The sequence below is a fragment of the Stegostoma tigrinum genome, chromosome 7 (assembly GCF_030684315.1).
Source record: "Stegostoma tigrinum isolate sSteTig4 chromosome 7, sSteTig4.hap1, whole genome shotgun sequence".
Lineage (NCBI taxonomy): Eukaryota > Metazoa > Chordata > Chondrichthyes > Orectolobiformes > Stegostomatidae > Stegostoma > Stegostoma tigrinum.
In genome coordinates, this window is record NC_081360.1 from 24,463,096 (window position 1) to 24,476,021 (window position 12,926).

Genomic DNA, 12,926 nt, shown 5'->3' on the forward strand with positions numbered 1-12,926 from the left:
AGCAAAATGTAAATGTGGGTTTCCGATATTGCGTGATGAATTTGATGCTCCTATGAGATGCCCTAGGAGATTGAAGGGGTGGATGAGCGAGTGGGAAGATGTAAGGTGACAGCCAGTCCTCCTCCTGATAAGTCAACAGGTATGGAAGGTCAAAAATAGTGTTCCCATCCTCTAAGCCAATTGAGGCCTGTAAGTGGCCAATTAAAGGTACCAGTAATTTGGGAATTCCCAGCCACCAGAAAGGTCCACCTCTGCCTAAAGTACCTTTCTTATCCTTCACATTAATCAACTCATCTCCTTGCTAGGTCTTCCCTGACTGACCTCAGTGATTCTATCCCTTCTGGAGTATGAAGGAAGCTTCTGGTTCAAGGCCTGTGCAGACCCAGCTGTAGTTTGCTGTGGCTGGGATTTTTCCAAGCTACCATCAGTTCTGAAGAAGGGTCAGTGTACCCAAAACGTTAACTCTCACTTCTCTCCACAGATGCTACCAGGCCTGCTGAGCTTTTCCAGCAATTTCTGTTTTTGTTTAAATCTAATTCCTTTCTCAAGTCTCCTTCTTTGTCTCACTCACTGCTCTGATTTGCAAAGCTGCCGATGATCGCAGCATGCACTTTTTATTTGTGGTCCATCCTCACAGGCTAACCTTCAGCTTGCAGCTTCTTTCTTTCGGATACCCAAGAAATGCAATGAGGACAGACAGTGGTGACGAAGATGCACCTGCACTCAATTTCACAATCGCAGTCACGAGTTCAAATAAAGTCACTGCACAAATGGTTGGAAACTGCAGAAAGGTGCACTCTACAGGTGAGGAAATACTGGCAACTGCTGGCCTACAGCCAGGACTGGGGTCAAGAACAGTACTGATGTAGCTGGTTTGATGCAAGTTTGCACATGAGTCCTATTGCAGAAGCTGAGTACTTTGTTGGGGCTACCTGCAATGGAAGATGATGGATGTATACAATCAAATGCTTGTGCACTGCGGAGTCTGCAGAAATCCTATAGTCATTCAAGAAACATGGATGAGTTTAGCACCAGGGGCACTGGCGCCGAGCTTGGTGCCCTTCTGTTACAATGTGGAATGAGGCGGCAACTCCATGACACACTCGTGAACCCATGATATAACATCTGATGGATGATGAGTCAACTTCCAATGCAGCACGACCAGGAATGATGTGAATGTCTAAGTTCTACATGGGTGCTTTGATTGCTGTAATTAATGCTGGCATCATGCCTGTGGTTTATGGTGCACATATAGGTTTGTAGGGAATCACCACAGTCTGACCTCCAACAGATCAATAAGATTGCTGAGTTGCCGCTCTGGGTAAGTGACAGTGGTTTCATGGGGCTCGCACTTGCTGCCACACAGCTCCTGTCTCTCACTGCTTGCGAGATGACCCTATCTGTGGCCTGTCAGCCGGCCAGACCCAGGCTGCTTCTGCCCAGGCCATAAGGGGACAGTCCACGGCCCCACCTCCAAGGCCGTCTGCAGTCACCTCCACTGAAAGTCAGGAGCTGTAGTGCATAGGACCACCACATCAGGCTGGGGGACACCAGCCAGACAAGTGCTAAGGGAAATGGAGTCCTGACTGAGAGTAGTCATTCATGTGACAGATGGGGATGGTACTGGTGGTAAATTCAGCCGGTGTGAGGCGAGTGGTGCAGTTGGTGGGATCACAGCGCAGTATCATTTAATTTATAACACTTGGTTTAGAATCTTTATTTTGCGGTAGGTTTTATTTTGACGTCGTGACCGAGCAGGCTCACTGGCGGTCAGTGACAGAGGGCTGGGAAGGGGCAGATTGTCTGGTGAATGGGAAGAGCTGCACTGGTGTTGTGTTTGTGAGCTAAAGTGGGGCTGTCCGCCTGCCATCTCCTTCAGGCTCCTCAGCTCTTGGTTGCAGAGCTGTCTCCGGTGGAGTTTGTACAGCATCCAGCAAACTGTGTTGAATCTGGAGACCCGTTCTCCCAAGTACTTTCTGGAGCATGGGTGGCAATATGATTCTGCATGCTGGAGTCACCGGCGATGTTGTCAGCGTATGTCCTGTCGCCTTCTTGTTTCACCACGGTGGACCGATCCAGCCAGGACCCGGGCACTGGCCAATGACTTGCTTGATATTCTGCCTTTGGTTATGTGTTAGCTGGATGTTGAGGGAGTGGAAAGTCACTTCTGGTGTTGAGCCTGAATAAACATGTGGCACCCACAGAGCACTGTTAATAGAGGAAGACTGAAACCTCAGCCAAAATAATGCGCTAATGGGGGAATGAAATGCATTTGGTTCTCAAGGAAGGGAGAGCCTACATGATGCTTCTCAGCGAAAACTGGAAATGTAGATGCAAAGCAGTTGAAAGTATCTCCAGGCACATTAAAGTTCCCAGTCACCTTCACAGCTGAGGCCAAACCTATACTTAATCTGCTCTGAGATATGGCTGCAGCAGGCAACACATTTAACTGAGAGCCTCCTTATGGAAGCTTAGGAACCTCACGCTTTGCTGAGGTTCGGGTGGATAAGCATCTCTCTAAACATCTTAGAATCATCTAGGCCCATCTCTCCATCCTCTTGTTCCAACCTTATGCAGGATAATGTCCTCCACATTTTTTAGACTGAGAGTGGTGGGTGCATGCCTTCTTCATTACCTTGTCTACTTGTGACTTCACTTTCAAGGAACTATGAACCTGCACCCCAAGGTCTCTCTTCAGCAACACTGCCCAGGACCCTACTGTTAAGTGGATAAGTCCTGCCCTGATTTGCCTTTCCAAAATTTTAAGTTGATTAGAGGACAGTATGGGGAGATGTCAGAGGTAGGTTCTTCACAGAGAGAGTGGTGGCCACGTAGAATGTGCTGCTGGCTGTGGTAGCGGAGTAGCTTACATTAGGGACATTTAAGCGACTCTTGGATTAGGCACATGGATGATAGTAAATTGTGGGGTATGCAGGGTAGTTTGATCTTGGAGTAAGGTAATAGGTTGGCACAACATCGTCGGCGAAGGGCCTGTACTGTGCTGTACTGTTCAAGGTTCTCTGATATTTCTTCCAACATAACGAACAATCATGATATTCTTGGGTAAGGGTGGGTTGTGAGAACCAAAGGTAGCCAATGACTGGAATCACTTTTTTAAACACAAGAAAATGTGCAGCCAACATTCTGTTTCTCAGCAAGGAGAAGACACAAAAGAAAAGTCTCCCTGACATGTTTTGTTCTTTCGAGTCTAATACAAAATATTGCATTCTTCTTAAATCATTCACAGACATCAGAGTTTCAAGGGTTAAGCATATCCCGTTACACATTGTTTGGATTTTGACAGCTGCGTTATTGTGTAGTATGTAGAGCTAGCAGGGTCAGATTTTACACAGGCTATGGGAAATTGCATCATTTTCTTTTTCAGGCAGTGATTTTTGGCTTCATTCAAGGATGTAATTAACTGTAAAATAAGAGGTCATGGGGGTGCGTCAACTATCATGTAAACTTATTATAACTCACAGTACATGCAAATCTTAAATAATAGGGCACCGCAAACTTAAAAATGCTTGAATCCAGTTGCTCCCCTCCATGTTCAAACTCTGCAGGTAGAAAGGGTGGAATTTTACCAGCCACATGGTAATACGTTTGGAGGTGCTGGAATGATGGGTGGGTTTGGGGTAGCGGTGGAAGGCATGGGGTTGGTGGCATGGAATTAAGGTTGGTAAACTACAGGAGGAACCTCAATGTGTTCCCATAACTGGGCAAATGTCCGAAGATCACTCATTCAGTGGGTGAGCAGACAGTTGAGGCTGTTACGTAGCCAACTGCCAGAGATTTTTAAGGTGCCTTTCATATTTACACTGGGATGCAGATATTCCACAGTGTATCAGTGACTAACCAAGGAGGTGAGAGATCAACAGCTGATGAATGGTGTTGGAGGCAGGCTGTGCTTCACTCAGAGCAAGGAGGTGATAAATTGGTGGGATTGCTCAGTTGAGGAGCCATACATTCATGGTTAGAGTCTGTTCCAAGTCCACTTCACATTGCGCAGGTAGCAACAGTGCATGGAAAAGCTGGTGTGTGTTCAGACCGCTCTACTGTGGAAGCGAGTGGGAGTTAGAAATAGATTCAGCCACACGAAGCTGGGCGGCGACAATCAGAAAAGCAGTGGCCCCATGAGGGCAAAGGAAGATGCAGGTGAGCAGAGCACATGGATCAAAGAATGATAGCCTTAGATTCAAGAATGGTCACCTCAGATTTTCAGGGAAGAATGGAGAAAGAGGCCAGTAAGCCTAATGTCTACCACCAGGGAATTGCTGGAATCTATTACTATAATGCTCAGAGGCAACTGGAGAGAGATCCTAAATAGTATATTTTTGTAACTATGTTACATTCTTTAATTTTTACTTTATAAAATTAACTCTGGCTGGATTTTAAAATGGCTGCCCGTGAAGAGACAAACAGCAAGCTAACTGCTTCTGGCAATTTTCAGGACAATGATCAGGACTCATTATCTCCTGGACAGTGACAGTCCTTGCATTGTATGAACATTCTAGATAAATCACGTAAAGTACTAGAAGAGGCGATGTCTACCTCAATCTGTTCTGAACAGTGGGGGCTAGCAAATCCTATTTATTGGTGCACTTAGTTTACATGATTCCATGGTTATCCGTTGTAAAAAATAAAAAAAAAATCAACAATGGTATCGTGAAGATCCAATTCGTGTTTTGCTTTACAATGGATCAGGATGGCAGTTCACTGCCATCTCCTCAGGATGTTTATGATTTAAGGCAATTGGGAATGAACGATAAATGCTGGACAAGCCATTGTCACCCACTTTCCATGGAAGAATAAATTATTAAAAAACAAAGTCCTATCAAACATGATGCTGCGCTGAGCCCTGTTACAACATCCAGCCATGTCTCTTCTGTTTGTCTGGCAGGCCTTGTCCTGCTGTTCTCCAGGAACAAATATTCCTTTCAATAAAGAGTGCCTCTCTCAAGCCCTTCACAGAGATGTTGATGAAGGTGCTGCAATCTAAAGTCTTTTTAAGATGACCTTTTATCCGAATTTCTTGCTTTAGCAAGAGGTCTACACAGCAGCATCTCTCTTTAGTGTGTTTTCACAGTGTGATCTCTTAAATCTGTAATAATGTACATTACTAGTTACTTATCTGAATATTAAACATTTACTCTATGACAGATTACCGCATTGCAATGGCATCTTGCACTTTGAATCCAGGTGGGTTCCCTTTAGTTGGGACCTCGCATTTCAATATCCCATCTCCTGTTCATACTTTCATTTATAATTGGACAGATAGTGTCCAGGCAATTAATTGATAACCTCTTACGAAATATTGCTGTTTGGACCATGTTAACCTGCGGTAGGGTTGGAAGGTTCCTGGGTTCTCATGAAATCTAGCGTGATGTTTCCCATTCCTTTTCCTCACTGAACACAAGGTCACTATCCACCCTTCCCTTCACCTTGTGTCATACATACTCAAGCCAGTTGCTTCCATTGACACCAAATGTTGCACGGTCTCAACTGAGGAGAATGTGCTTGTGTCAGGTGTCAGATAAAAAACACTGCCCAACGTTGCACGTCACCGATCAGACATTCCATGTGAGCACACACAGGATAAAAACTGGGGAAGGTCTTGCAGCACGGCAGTTGTGTTCCTACCTCTAGGCCAGAGGACTGGATTTGTGTCCCACTTAATCTGAAACTGTATCATACCATGTCTGAACAAGTTGATTAGAAATAACTGTAGAGGATAAAATGGTATCTACCAACCTTCTGACTACTGCAGCTTTGCCATTTGCTGGAGATAGGGGAGCTCGGACACCTCGGTCATGGAGGCAACGACAGACGTGATGAAGCGTTGATAATGGCTGCGGCCCAGTGTGAGCCCAGATGGCAGTCGACAGCCTAGTGCCTGTGGGCCCAGGTGGAACTTCGCCCAGAGCAGGTGAAATTGTGCCCAACACAGGGCAGTGCAAGGCCTCATGGGGAAAGCCCAACACAGAGCAACTGCAGGCCCACTGCTTAAGGACTGACTGTCATATTTTAACTTCTAACGTTACTTTTCTATTTTATACTGAAAAGAACTGTAGTGATAATCTTTTTAACTTATTCCTTTATTGTTTTACTTTTGTACCTAGGTATCTTTGTACCTGAGATGGTGCCGAGAATGGTGAGATTGTACACTTTTCACTGTACTCCTGTACCCCTGTACTTGAGCAGGCGTGACAATAAAACCTAACCCTAATTCTGAATTTAAACAAAAAAAATCAAAGTTTATTCCATCTAAGTCAATTCAGACTACTACAAAAGCCATGGCTTCCTGTGTTGCATGCAGCATTTGAAATCATGCAGAACCATTGTACTTAAATCCCCACACATAGCATGACAATCGGCTTTAACTCAATAGAGCATTCTCTTTTAACAAAATCTCAAAATTTAACAAACACAAACACTGCATGCTGCTCACTTTTTACTGAGATTATTGTTATACTCCAAGCATGGTTGTTCCTGAATTCATTCCATAATTTGTCACATGTTTAACATTACACTCACGCTGGCTTTTACACTGTTGTTTTGAAGGATACTTTAAGGTTTCAGAACAAAGAACTGAAGTCATTCAGGATTCACTCAGTGGAAATACTTCTAAATGATTTCACAAGTTATTCACTTTAGTTAAAATACTGGGTCAAAATTGATATAAAACCATATTGAGGAAAAACAAGCAAATCAAAGATAATGGCGAGAGTAATTAATAGACAATAGACAATAGGTGCTGGAGTAGGCCATTCGGCCCTTCGAGCCAGCACCACCATTCATTATGATCATGGCTGATCATCCACAATCAGTATCCTGTTCCTGCCTTATCCCCATAACCCTTGATTCCACTATCTTTAAAACAACACGATAGAAAACAGAAGACAATGAAGGAATAAACATAAGGCCAATTTTATCCCTGCTTTGTTGCAGTTAAAGTGGCTGCAGATTTACTTATCCTAGTTCTATTGCTTTCTTCGAGGCTTGCAATTTTAATGTGTTCCTTCAAGCAAGAGAAAGGGCCACACTCAAGAAGTCAGCAGGATCTTTCTCTAAACACATAGACTGATTTCAAATGGCAGGTGGCACCCAATAACAATTTTAATTAAAAGGCTTATCGTGAAATTCTGTTATGCTTTGCCTACAGGCCTGAACTAGTAGGAAGAGATCTAACAGATAAAAGGTACAAAGAAGAAAAATGGGGCTTTTTTAGTTCTCCTTTTGTTTACCTTTGGACAGGCAGAATCAGGAAATGTCTTTGCCTCATCTCTCTATCCTGCATAATACTTTCCAGATCCTCCTCTTTACCACCAGGCTCATTCTTGGAGACCGTTGCTGGTCTCCTGCTGTCCAAAATCTTGCTGTCACTTGCTGGCTTGCCAGGATTTCCAGTCAGAATTCTGCACTACCCTGCACCTGGAGTCAAACTCATGCAAGGATTGATAGAAATTACAGAACAGACATTCAGCCTTTGGTGCTATGCCAGGGTGAGTGCTCTCTCTGGTAACTGCGTTCTTAGGGCAGAGCTAAACATGCTGCAAATAAATACAAGCTTGCCACCAATTCAGATCCATGTGCAGGCAGAAGGGAATGCCTAAAGTCTTCAGTCCCAGATGCTATAGTTAACCCAGCTCACCACAGCTGCTGCCCCATGTGTAGTTGATCACCTGAGTAGCAATGATAAGGGTTCCCTCAATCAAAAACAATTGGGGCCTGATCAAAGGACAGGGCTTCAGGCAGAGGGGGTTGGTCGATCTCCCTGCTCCCTATCACAGTGAACACCCCCTCCTAACATGAGAGATCCCTCACCCCACACCCCCGCAACACTTAACATTTACCCTGGGTCACACTGCAATCCTTGGGATCTGGGGTAGTAGCTGCAGCCTTCTGTATGGCACTGCTGAGTGCAAGAGGTGACAGAGTCTCTCACGGAGTGGGACCTCTGCCTTGATTCCTGGGGAAACCTCACTGGTGGTTTTGCCTGATTAGCATTTGATTCCATGAACCTTGAGACAGGCTCTCACCAAGTCTCCATCAAGGAGGCAAAATCCCCAGTGGCCCAATACATTTCTGTCCAATATCTGAAATCTTTTGGAATCAGTCATAACATTGTAAAGCTGAGGAAAACAGAATGATCTAATTATTTTAACTGAACATAAGACTGTAGCTACTTAGTAAAACATCATGGACATTTTTCCTGCCTCATTGGTTTGAACTTCAAATAAAACTAAAACATTCCAAAAATGAAATAATTGCTCAGGTCATGCTTTTTGCAGATTGTGTGTGATTTTTACTCATTTTTCTGTCGTAATGCAACACATGATATACAAGATACTATATGTGCACAAACCTCAATTACAAAAGATTGCTTCTATTAGCAGCTTTACAGGTTGTGTGCCCAGCCTAGGGGACCATCAAGCAAGGCAGGAGATTTGGGAGTTCAAGCCTCTTGAAATGTTGATAACTAGAAGGTTAGTTTCATCTGCACAGCTCCCACTGGAAGTTAAGATTGACCTTTATGTTTTGAACACTGAAGGGCAGGAACTGCTTGGCTCTGTACTCTGCACAAACCTTTCAGATACCTCTCTGGTACACAAGATGTTTAAATTATATTGGGTGGCATCAGTGTGAAAAAAATCTGAAAGGAATTCAATGCAGAGCACAGAATGATCATACAAGAAGAAAAAATTGTTGGTCATTTCTACCCTCTTCCAAAATTTATTCTTGAGTGGCATGCCTATTGATGTGTACTTTCTTTTTCATCGTTCTTGCCTTCCAGCATGCATCAGAAGTCATATTAGACAGAGCAGTGACTATGTACAGTTGTTGATTTCCATGTACTTCTGACTTTCTGCATTGATGTGTCGAGACTAGTGTCTAAGTGTTTTTGTATAGCTGCTCTCTGTCCAAATCAGGTAGCAGTATTCTTTTGAACAGTACACAAGGCGTGTAGCACAATGAGCTCGTGCTGCCTATTTCTGGTTGCTAATACAGCATGTTGGAAAGGTTTAGGGAGACAAAACTAGAACTTAGGAATTCAATGCTGAAGGCAGTTGAGAGGTAAAGCAATTGAGGGAATGCAAAGAAGAGATACACAGATGTAGAATTCTTCAAGGGCAGAAGAGATGGAGAGGTGCAGGATTTCCAAGGCATTTAAACAGAGATGAGAAATTTAACTCAAAGGCATCAAGCCATGAGCTAATGTATGTCAGCGGTCACATGGCTGATGGGTGATGAGAACTGGTTGCAATTTGGAATATATCCAGCAGAATGTAGGATTAGTTTAATTTTATGGGGGCTTGGACAGCAATCAAAGGAATATTGGCATTGTCAAGTTTGGATGTGACATATATCTACAAGGATTTCAGTAGGACACTGGCTGAGTCAGAAGCTGAGATGGGGACTGTTATGAATATCTGTACAGGTCCTGAATAGCATGACATATACAGGTACACATGGTTCCTTTGTGATCATTACCAAAACTGACAAAGTTTCAATTATTGATTCATTCAAAAATATGAAAAGTTTGTGGTGGTCTCAAGGATAGTTATTGGGAGTCTTGCATTTCCTGTTGTATATTAATAAGTTAGACCATGGTCTAGAGGCCATTAACTAAAATTAATTAAAATTTATAGATCTGTGAAATATTGAAGCATTGTAAACTTTGAGGGAGGTAGTGTAGAACTTTAAATGGACAAAGTGATGTTGGTGAAATGGGTAGACAAGTGCCAGATGAAGTTCAATGAGGAGCAGGGTGAAGTGATTCATTTTGGTAGGAGGAATATGGTGAGACAATATGAAATAATTATTACAATATAAATCCAGTACATATCCAGAACCTAGGTAATATATTTGCATGAATCATCTTAGATCGTAGGACAGATTGAGAGATCACTTAATAAAGCATACAATGATTTGGGCTTCATTAACAGGAGAATGCAGGTCAAGAGCCAGGTGGTGATATGGCATAAAAGCAAAATTTTTGCATTTACTGGAATATGAAATAAAAACAGAAATTCCCGGACAAATATAGCAAGTCTGACAGCATCTGTGCAGAGAGAAACCGACTTGATTTTGCAAGTTCGATATGACTCTTTCAGAATGTTATTTTGTGTTTTAGCTTACATAAGACACTAATTCAACTGCAGTTGGAGTACTGCATCCAGCTCTGGGCACTATACTTTAGGAACGATGTAAAACATTGGGGAAAGTGTGGAGAAGTTTCAAGAGAATGTTTCCAAGGATGAGAAGCTGCAGTTATGTAGGTAAATTAGAGAGGTCATGGCTGATGCTCATGGAGAAGAGAAAGTTAAAAGGAGGTGCCTGGGGTGTCTAGATGGAGTAAAGGTGGAAAAACTGTTTCCATCAGAGTTCAGAACACACAGAGGAGACAGGAAAATCTACTCCATAAATCCCCAAAGCCCGCTCGAAAATTCATTCATGAATTAATTGGTGAAAGGCCACCCTGCAACTTGAATGGAAGGAAGTAGTGAGGAGTTGCTCCTCCAGCTCAAGCTGGTTCTTTCCTTTGCTGACAGGCTCACTTCGTGAACTATCAGCAACAATGTTGGGACAGAAACAACCTGTCACAGGAGGTACACTAAGCAGTTCAAAATGCAAGGGTTGGCAGTGAGTGTGTTACTGGGAAAGTGTCCCCTGGTGGTGAGGGCAAGCAGAACCAAGATTGAGATAGGAGCTTGTGCTTGGAGCCACACTCTTTTTTGCCAAGGAGGTCATCTATGGCTGTGGGATGGGGCGAGGAGGGAAGGGTGGTTGGGGAGGAAAAAGAGGCTGTGAGGGAGCTGGGGGCAGACACGTATGTTGCAAGAGATGAGGGCAGGTGAGGAAGTTGTAAGGATGTGGCAAAGTTGAAGAACTGCGAGGGTGCTAGAGGAGATGGGAAGTCACAGTTGGGCAGAAGATAGACATGGTGGCTACAAAGGGTTGGAGGTGAAACTATGAGGGGGCTGAAAGAGGTAGGGAGACCGCGAAGGGCTTGTAGGAAATTTCAGGCGGATGATGCAGGAGTGGTATGAGGATTATGCCGAGGCTGTGAAGGAACTGGGGGAGACGGTGGGTACCAGAAGTGACATCTGTAAGGGGAGGGAAAAGGCAGGGAAGCTACAGGAGTGTAGGCAGATAGGGAGGCTACAAGGAGCGGGAAGACAGGATGGCTGAAAAGAAAAGAGACCATTTTAAACCACTCAGCTAACTGGAGCCAGGAATAATTGAAATCATGAGGTACTCATATTCTTGCAAATGAATGTGGAATCTTTAGCCTAAAGCTGCATATGAGTAGGCGTTACCGTATGAGAGAGAGTGCGATGGGTGGTATTGTAGTGAATGTTGTGTCGATTGTTAAATTTAAATCTTAGATTGAGAGCTGAGATGTCATAAAAAGGGTAGTAAGCGCATATTTAAAATATTCCAATTTTGTTAATATGTGGTGAACTCACGTCAGCTGTGACCACAAGAAGGTGGAAGGAGAGTTTAATATGGCGGCTCATTGTATTTCGAGTCTTTATTAGTTATGTTGAAAACTTGTGTCTGTTATCTTATGTCAGTTTGTGATGTCTAGGAAATTCAAGCTTTCCTTCAATTCCTCTTCTGACTCAGTCCCAATACTCCATTCTTCAACAGACTGCTTGTAATGTTAGCATGTGACTGAATCCCATACTGAAAGACTCTGTACAAATAAAAAAGGAACCCCCTCCCCCCGTAAATCTAAACACAGTCCCCAGAAATCAAAAAGTAGCCCTCAAAAATTTTTTTTAGTTGTTCATTCACAAGTTGTGGATGTTGCTGGTGCTGATGGCCATCCCTAATTGCTCATAGGTCAGTTATGAGTCACCCACATTGTGGAGTCACATGGAGGCTAGACCAGGTAAGGATGGCAGTTTACTTCCCTAGAGGACATCTAAACAGAAGACTTGAAAGAAAAAAAAACATTTTTGTGCTGGTTCTCACTCGTGAAAGAATTGAGAATGAGAGGGAATAGATTTTAAAGTAATTGGCAAATGATACAACAGCGATACAACAAAAACTGTTTTTCACTTTGTGAATTATTGAGATCTGGAATGCACAATCTATGAGTGTGGTGGTAGCATACTTGATCACAGTATTCAAAAGGGAATTACATTCCTTTGAAAAATAAAACAATTTGCGGGGTCACAGTAAGAAGGTGGGATATTGACAAAAGTGAATTGCTCCTTCAGAGAAGCAGTATAGACATGATGTGAAAAATAGCCTCCTTCTGGATTGTGACAATTCTGTGGCCATACTAAATGAACAATGCAGCTTGGATGAGAGAGTGACTGAGAGAGATAGCAAGGGAGTATGGTGAATGCTTCTTTATCAAACTGGAAGGAAGTGTCTTCCAGGATCAGTATTGGTACCATTGCTCTTTTTGTTATAAATTAATGACCAGCTGACCAGGTTTGAGTTATGAGCACAATTACCAAATTCTCAGATCACAAACTTGAAAATGTGGTTGTCAGTGAAAACAATATCTGCAGATTTCAAGAGAATATTGACAGATTGGTGAAATGACCAGACATGTGGCATGTGAAGTTTAATGTACAGCAATATGAAATAATGCACATTGTGATAAAAACTATGACAGCAATTTAAATAAAGTGTGGAATTTTAGGGGGTGTGTAAAAACAGGGTGAGCTCTGAATTCGCAGACACGGGTGGCACTGTTGCAAGCTAGATTTGGTTTAAATGGCTTCAGGCAGTCTAAACCTGCCTCTCACAAGCAAAGTTTGCACCATTGTACTGCAACTATTTGGATATTTAATGACTATATCACTTTCCAGAATGTTTGGGGTGAAAACTGCAAAGAAATGTCATTTAAAAAAAAAACTCTTCCATGGGATTTTAGAGTCATTGACAAGTCCAGCATTTGT

At 43.0% G+C, this 12,926-nt stretch overlaps 1 protein-coding gene across 1 annotated transcript in view; it reads right to left on the bottom strand.

The window, feature by feature from the left end:
* The window catches only part of c7h3orf70 (chromosome 7 C3orf70 homolog), a 38,072-nt gene that overhangs the window by 13,650 nt on the left and 11,496 nt on the right, over positions 1 to 12,926 (bottom strand). The gene's annotated exons all lie outside the window — the stretch shown is intronic.